This window comes from Molossus molossus, unplaced genomic scaffold (genome assembly GCF_014108415.1).
Source record: "Molossus molossus isolate mMolMol1 unplaced genomic scaffold, mMolMol1.p scaffold_m16_p_19, whole genome shotgun sequence".
NCBI classification, from domain to species: Eukaryota; Metazoa; Chordata; class Mammalia; order Chiroptera; family Molossidae; genus Molossus; species Molossus molossus.
Genome location: NW_023425354.1, coordinates 38,121,452 through 38,128,341, shown reverse-complemented (window position 1 = coordinate 38,128,341; position 6,890 = coordinate 38,121,452). Strand labels below are relative to the sequence as shown.

Here is a 6,890-nt window from a genome sequence, read left to right as displayed (position 1 = left end):
ATAGGAAACTTTAGGAACTGGTGCAGGTGCAAATTCAAGTATTTTTGAGGACTTCTGCAGACGTGTTCGACAACACAACCTTTTTCTGAGCCTAAATACTTTAAATAAACTGATACCTATGTAACCTTAGAAGCTCAGAACTCCTGTGAAATCATCGGAAGGATTCAGCCCGTCTTACAAAGGTTCTCTGAGCACTGAGTCTGGGGCAACATGAGACCTGACGAGAAAAGGTCTCTGACCCCGAGGAGGTCACAGTCTAGCAACATACAAGAGGATATAAGATGCATGTGATCACTTCAAATAGGCAATTTTATTGTTGAATTATGTTATTAAAATGAGAACAGAGAAGAAAACATTTGTATATCTTTAAGTTCAAGCCAAGATTTTTTAAATATATGATTGATTTCACCTCTTTTTTCTGGGGCCAGGGACATCAGTCTCACCACTGGTGGCCAACATTTCTTAAGCCACAAAGTGAACATCATTTTCCTGGGCTTTCGCTGCAATACAATGACCATAGTCCTTATTTTCATTTGAGGGATGCAGGGTAGATTAATGAATGCTTATAAAGCTTCACATTAAGTGTACTAAAAATTGGAGTAAAATATATTTAATGCAAAAAGAAAAACACAAAGGGATAATTTAAAAAAATGTTTTTCTTTATTGATTTTAGAGAGAGAGGAAGGGGAAGGGACAGAGAGACAGAAACATCGGCGAGAGAGAACATCGATCGGCTGCCTCCTGCATGCCCTCCACTGGGGACCCGGCCCACAACCTGGGCATGTATCCTGACCAGGAATCGAACCGGCGACCATGGTGCATGGGTGGACGCTCAACCATTGAGCCACATCGGCTGGGCCAAAGGGATAATTTTCAATTCGAACCAGAATGCTTCTGAGAGTGAAATGGGTGCAATCAGTCATTTCACTGTGAAGACGGGTGTAAACTGGGCCTGTGCCAGGGAGAGCAGCACGTACCCGGCCCCTTAGCTGTCACTTAGAATAAAAGAGAAATCACCTCGCCTCTTTGCCTCGTTGCTTCCGAGCGAACAAGATGGGTCACCAGCAACTCCACTGGAGCCATCCAAGAAAATTCGGCCAGGATTCCCGTTCTGGCCACGTCTGCTCAAACGCGGCCCCAATATGTGCCGCCAGTGTCTCCGTCAGTAGCGAAGGACATCGGCTTCATTCAGCTGGACTAAGTGAACTTCCATGAATGGGCCATTCAAGACATCTACCTTGCCACAGAATGCTATCTCTTTGTACATAAAATAAAGTAAAAAAAAAAAAAAAAAACTTCAAAAAAAAAAAAAAAAGGAAAAATCACCTATTAATTTTGTTCAAGAGAAAACCACTGGCCCCATATGGCCTCACTTGTGCTAAAACCTGTAATACCAAATCTAGATGTCATTCTTGACCTAACTGCTGTTTAAACTCTCCCAGAAATGTAATCTTAATCAACCAGTCTGGAAGTTTCTGGTCAGTACCGATGTACTCTGTCACCTGGGCCTCTCCATCCCCCACTGAACGAAGAGGTAATCTGCATGATAAAAACCCTTACCCCCAGGCCTATTTGGCTCAGCGTTAAGCATCATCCGGCCTGTGGACTGGAGAGTCCCAGGTTCCTTCTGCTAAGAGCACGTACCTCGGTTGCAGTTTGTCCCCGGTCCCAGTTGGGGTCGTGTGGGTAGCAACCACTTGATGTGTTTCTCTCACATGGATGCTTCTCTCTCTCTCTCTTCCTTCCTCTCTCCCTCCCGCTCTATCTGAAGATAAGTGCAAAAACGTCCTCGGGTAAGGATAAAAAACAAAACAAAACAAAAAAACCCTTGCCGTTACTGTCCCCCAGAAGATGACCTGGCCTTACTGCTTTCTGGCCAGGAGCTGAAATACAACTGCGGTCTGGATGTTATCTCTAGTTTGACCAAAACTCTGTCTTCATGGTCAACAGGCTTGAAGCTTTGTTCCTGATTATTTGATGTGAGCCAGAACCTCATTGTCCTGAGGGCTTAATGCGTAGGGGAGAGGTCATGCAAGGGCTTGTGTAAGAGCCTTGGGAGGCTGTTCGCCTACCTTGATTTCCTCTAAGGGTTCTACCACATGACTAGCAAGAGGAGGGAAGGCCAGGGGAGAGTCTGAACCTCGTGACCAGTGATATGAAAGGTCAGGGAATCTACACCCCATGACCAGCTCACCCTGGGGGCAAAGTCCCACCCTGCAATTGCCTGTTGCTAGACAACTGCGGCTTTCCGCCCTGGTGACCTTGCATCCTTGGCCCACCGCCCTTGCTGTGCTCGTGTCGAACTGCCTTGGCCTGTGCCTCCAAGTGCCAGATGGCAGACCCAGCCGCTGTAGCCAGGCAGGAAGAAGAAGAAGGGCAGCCCCTCGGTGGGCTTGTGCTTATTCAGCATCGCCCAGAACTGTGTCCTGTGGTTCCAGCCGCAAGGGAGGTGAGCAGGGCGTTTTCAGTAGAGGAGGAAACCACAGGAAGAGAGGGTCGGAAGGGAATCGAGTTCAGTCTACAGAGCCTCAGCCACAGGCTCCAAGAGGGAAACAGGCAGAGCTGTGGGAGCAGAAGACACACCCAACTCCATCAGGGTGGTGGGGTGATGCGAGAGCGCTTCCCACACTGGAAATATGACCTCAGCTGACCTGACTGTGAAAAATAATGCAAATGGAGCCACTTTCAAATGGAGTCGGAGCTGCCATCCCAGAGGACTGCCTTGTCCGTCTTACTCCTCAAACCTTGAATGAGAATGTTAAAACGGCAAAATGAATAACCTTTGGACTGGGCCTAGGAACACTGTGGTCCAAAGAACTGTTTGCAAAGATAACGGGAAAGAGTATGACTACCAGACTGGAAATTAAAGACATTCTTTCGAGTTAGCATGACTACATCAGCTAATCTGCACCTGTAGAGCTTCCTCCCACCCACAGGAATGCCTTCCTTCTATCAGGTCATTCTTCCCCCTCTTTCTCCAACTACACCGTGCCTTCCCCTCCAATCAGAACTCTGTTTGGGTTTGTGCCTGAATAGTCTTGGGATCTCAAATAAATGCTTGTTGCCTCTCACGTTGGCAAATGGAGAGCTCCCCAGACAGCCGACGGGGAAAGGGGGAAAGGTCTTTCTGGGCGGAGCTAACCGTAGGAAGCACAGGACACACTCTCAGGAAATTAGGCCCAACCGGTAGGAAGGAGCCAGATAGATGTTCTTGAGTTTGTTTCTTTTTAAATTTTGTTTTCCTTTATTGATTTTAGAGAGAGGAAGTGAAGGGGAGCGAGAGATAAAAACATCGATGAAAGAGAATATCGATTGGCCGCCTCCTGCATGCCCCCCACTGGGGGTCGGGCCCACAACCTGGGCATGTGTCCTGACTGGGAATCGAACCAGAGACCTTTTAGTGCATGGGTTGACGCTCAACCACTGAGCCACACCGGCTGGACTTGAGTTTGGTTTTTATTGGCTGTTTGATGAATTATCTGAGGTGCATCTTCCATAGACCTCCAGGTGATACCTGCAAGTTTGGGAAAGTTGGCTCTAGTCTCAACCAGGGGTTCTCAAAGTGCACGTGCTGGTTAAATATATATAAATATATACCATATTTTGTTATCCGTTCATCTGTCCATGGACACTTGGGTTGCTTTCACCTTTAAGCTATTGTGATAATGCTGCTATGAACATGGGTGTGCCGGCCGGGCTGGCTTTCGATTATTTTAGATAAATACCCACAAGTGAAATTGCTGGTAATTCCATTTTTCATTTTTTGGTGAACTTCATACTGTTTTCCACAAGAGCTGTACCCTTTTATATTTCCACCAGCAGTGCATAAGGGTTCTAATTTCTCTACATTCTCACCAATATTAATTTTCTGGTTTTTTAATAGTAGCCATCCTGCCCTGGCCGGTTTGGCTCAGCGGTTAGAGCGTCAGCCTGTGGTTCGGTTCCCGCTAGGAGCACGTTACCTCGGTTGCAGTTTGTCCCCGGCCCTGGTTGGGTCATGCGGGAGGCGGCCACTCGATATGTCCCTTTCACATCGATGTTTCTCTCTCTCTTCCTCTCTCTCCTTCCCACTCTATCTGAACAAAAAATGGAAAAATGTCCTCGGGTGAGGATAAAAAAAAAAAATAGTAGCCATCCTACTAGGTATCAGGTGCCTTTCTTTGGCTTCATGAAAACATCTGAAAATACGCGACCACCATATGTCTTCTGTGCTGTGTTTGGGTATGTGGGCATCACAGGCCAGCAATCAAGAGTTAGTCGCTTCTTCCCCGTTCCTCAAGGTGGGGCCTTGCCATCATTACTCCAGTGCTACGACACAGGTGCCAAAAGCAAGGCCAGAGGAGCATAGAGCTTGGCTGGCTCACGGCAAGACAGTTGCCAGAGTCAGAATTAGGATCCAGTCATCTTCACACAGAAGCAGATAGTTTCTCTTTGCATCAACGCTTCCTTCCACTTCTTTTCATGTGAGCAAACAGAGAGTCTGAGTTTAAACACTTTCTAGGGAGTTCTGTGCTGTGGTCAGCATAAGGAAACAGCTGTCTCCCTTTTCATCTTTGGTTTTCAACACGTGTCGTTGGGAGGGCCCTCAGGCACTGGCTTGGTCCTTGGAATGGTCTCTGGAATGTGGGCGGATTGTAGCAGATCCTGCTTCTGCCTGTCCCTGCCTGGTCCCTCCTTGATCCTAATCCCCCGCAGGCCATGCGTGCTCTATCTGATCTCAAGGGTTCTGTTCAACCACGCCCTCTGCTCGCCCCCCTCTGACCTTTTCTCATTTTTATTAGAAGTTTCTATCTCCGTAATGGTGTATTTCCCAAATAATATTTTTCTGATAAAACCAGGAGGGAGAGAAAAAGAGGGCTCAAACCCCACCGTAACAAGGATTTTTCAAATGTTATGTGAGGTGATGGATGTATTAATTAACCTTATTGTGGTAATCATTTTGCAATGTATATGTACAGTGATACCTCGGTTCTCGAACGCCTCGGTTTTCGACCAAATCGGTATTCGACCAGGAGATTCGAGAAACTTTGTCTCGGAATCCGAACAAATATTTGGAACTCGAACTTCCGAGATGAGCCGAGTTGAGCCGAATGGCGTTCATTCGGCCCAGCGCGCCTTGCTCGCGTCATCAGTGTGAGTGCAGAGAGAGAGTCACGCTTTGTGGAGTCACGCTTTCCTATTGGTTTCATTGCTTCGGTTCTCGAACAATTCGATTCTTGACCGTCCTCCTGGAACGAATTTTGTTCGAGAACCGAGGTATCACTGTATATCATTAAGGTGTATGTCTTAAACATACACAATGTTATACGTCAATTATATCTCCATAAAGCTGGAAACAAAAGCAAAACAAGAAGGAATTTTGCTGAGGTAAATATTTGTTCAAAATAAATGGGTTATGAGGTAGGGTTTGGGGATCCTTTGTTATAAAGAGAGGTTTGATGAAATGGAATTTTCTGTAGCAAGTTTATTATTTACATTGACTCTAAGTATAAAACCTTCCCTAACCCTTTGATCACATGCTGTCAGGCAATTTACCTTTGTTCACCAGGCATTAACCAACTGGGAAACGGTTAACGTTTGACAGAGAGGCCCAAAGCAGCCAGTACATCTATGCTTTCATTTTTCAAGAACAACACCTGCCTTTATGCCTGGCCCAGTCTTAAATATCAGCTAAGTAACATGGAGAATAGGGACTTCTCCATGTTACCCATAAAACTTTCCTGGGTAACTGGGATTAATGGGGACTTCAGAGTTTTTAGTGACTTCTTCTGACCTCTGCTGGGCACATTTGAGATTGCATGGCCCTCAGGTCCTTCAAAGCAACCAGTAAAATTAGAATTTTAGAGTTGAAGTTTGCAGAATGTGTCATCTGAACCCCTAATTTCAGAGATGAAAAAAGTAAGGCCCAATGGATTTATGTGATTTATCCAAAGCCACTCACTTACATAGTGGCATATTTAGGACCAGCTCCTAGAAATATATTCTCTCCCAATAAAACACAGATAGTCCGGCCAGTGTGGCTCAGTGGATTGAGCATCGTCCCATGGACTGAGAGGTCCCGGTTCAATTCCTGGTCAGGGCACATGCCCAGGTAATGGGCTTGATCCCCAGTGGGGGATGTGCAGGAGGCAACTGATTGATGTTTCTCTATCACATCAATGTTTCATTTCTCCTTTCTTCTCTCTCTAAAAAATCAATAAAAACATATTTTAAAAAATAAAATAGCCCTGGCTGGTTTGGCTTAGCGGTTAGAGCGTCGGCCTGCGGTCCAGAGAGACCCGGATTCGGTTCCCGCTAAGGGCACGTACCTCGGTTGCAGTTTGTCCCCGGCCCTGGTTGGTCATGCGGGTGGCAGCCACTTGATGTGTTCCTTTCACATCGATGTTTTTCTCTCTCTGTTCCTCTCTCTCCCTCCCACTCTACCTGAGCAAAAAAATGGAAAAATGTCCTCAGGTGAGGATAAAAAAATAAATAAATTAATTAATTAATTAAAATAAAATAAAACACGGATATGCAAACGTAGATGAACTCCATTGGGACAAATGCTCTTTGGATTATCTATTAGAGAACCATCATTATTAAAAATGGAAACAGCGGCCTTGCAGACACCGTAGTACCGGAACCGCTCCAGCCTAGTCACGGTGAACCCCATCATGTACTTCGACATTGCCGTCGATGGCGATCCCGTGGGCCGTGTCACCTTCGAGCTGTTTGCGAACAAAGTTCCAAAGATGGCAGAAAACTTTCGTGATTTGAGCACTGGGGAGAAAGGATTTGGTTATAGCCCTGGCCGGTTTGGCTCAGCGGTTAGAGCGTCAGCCTGAGAGACCTGGGTTCGGTTCCCACTAAGGGCACATACCTTGGTTGCAGTTTGTCCCCGGCCCTGGTTG

General features: G+C 46.3%; 1 pseudogene; it reads left to right on the top strand.

Moving 5' to 3' along the window:
• Positions 1-1,053: 1,053 nt before the first annotated feature.
• Positions 1,054-1,201, top strand: LOC118635072 (annotated as a pseudogene).
• Positions 1,202-6,890: the final 5,689 nt, after the last annotated feature.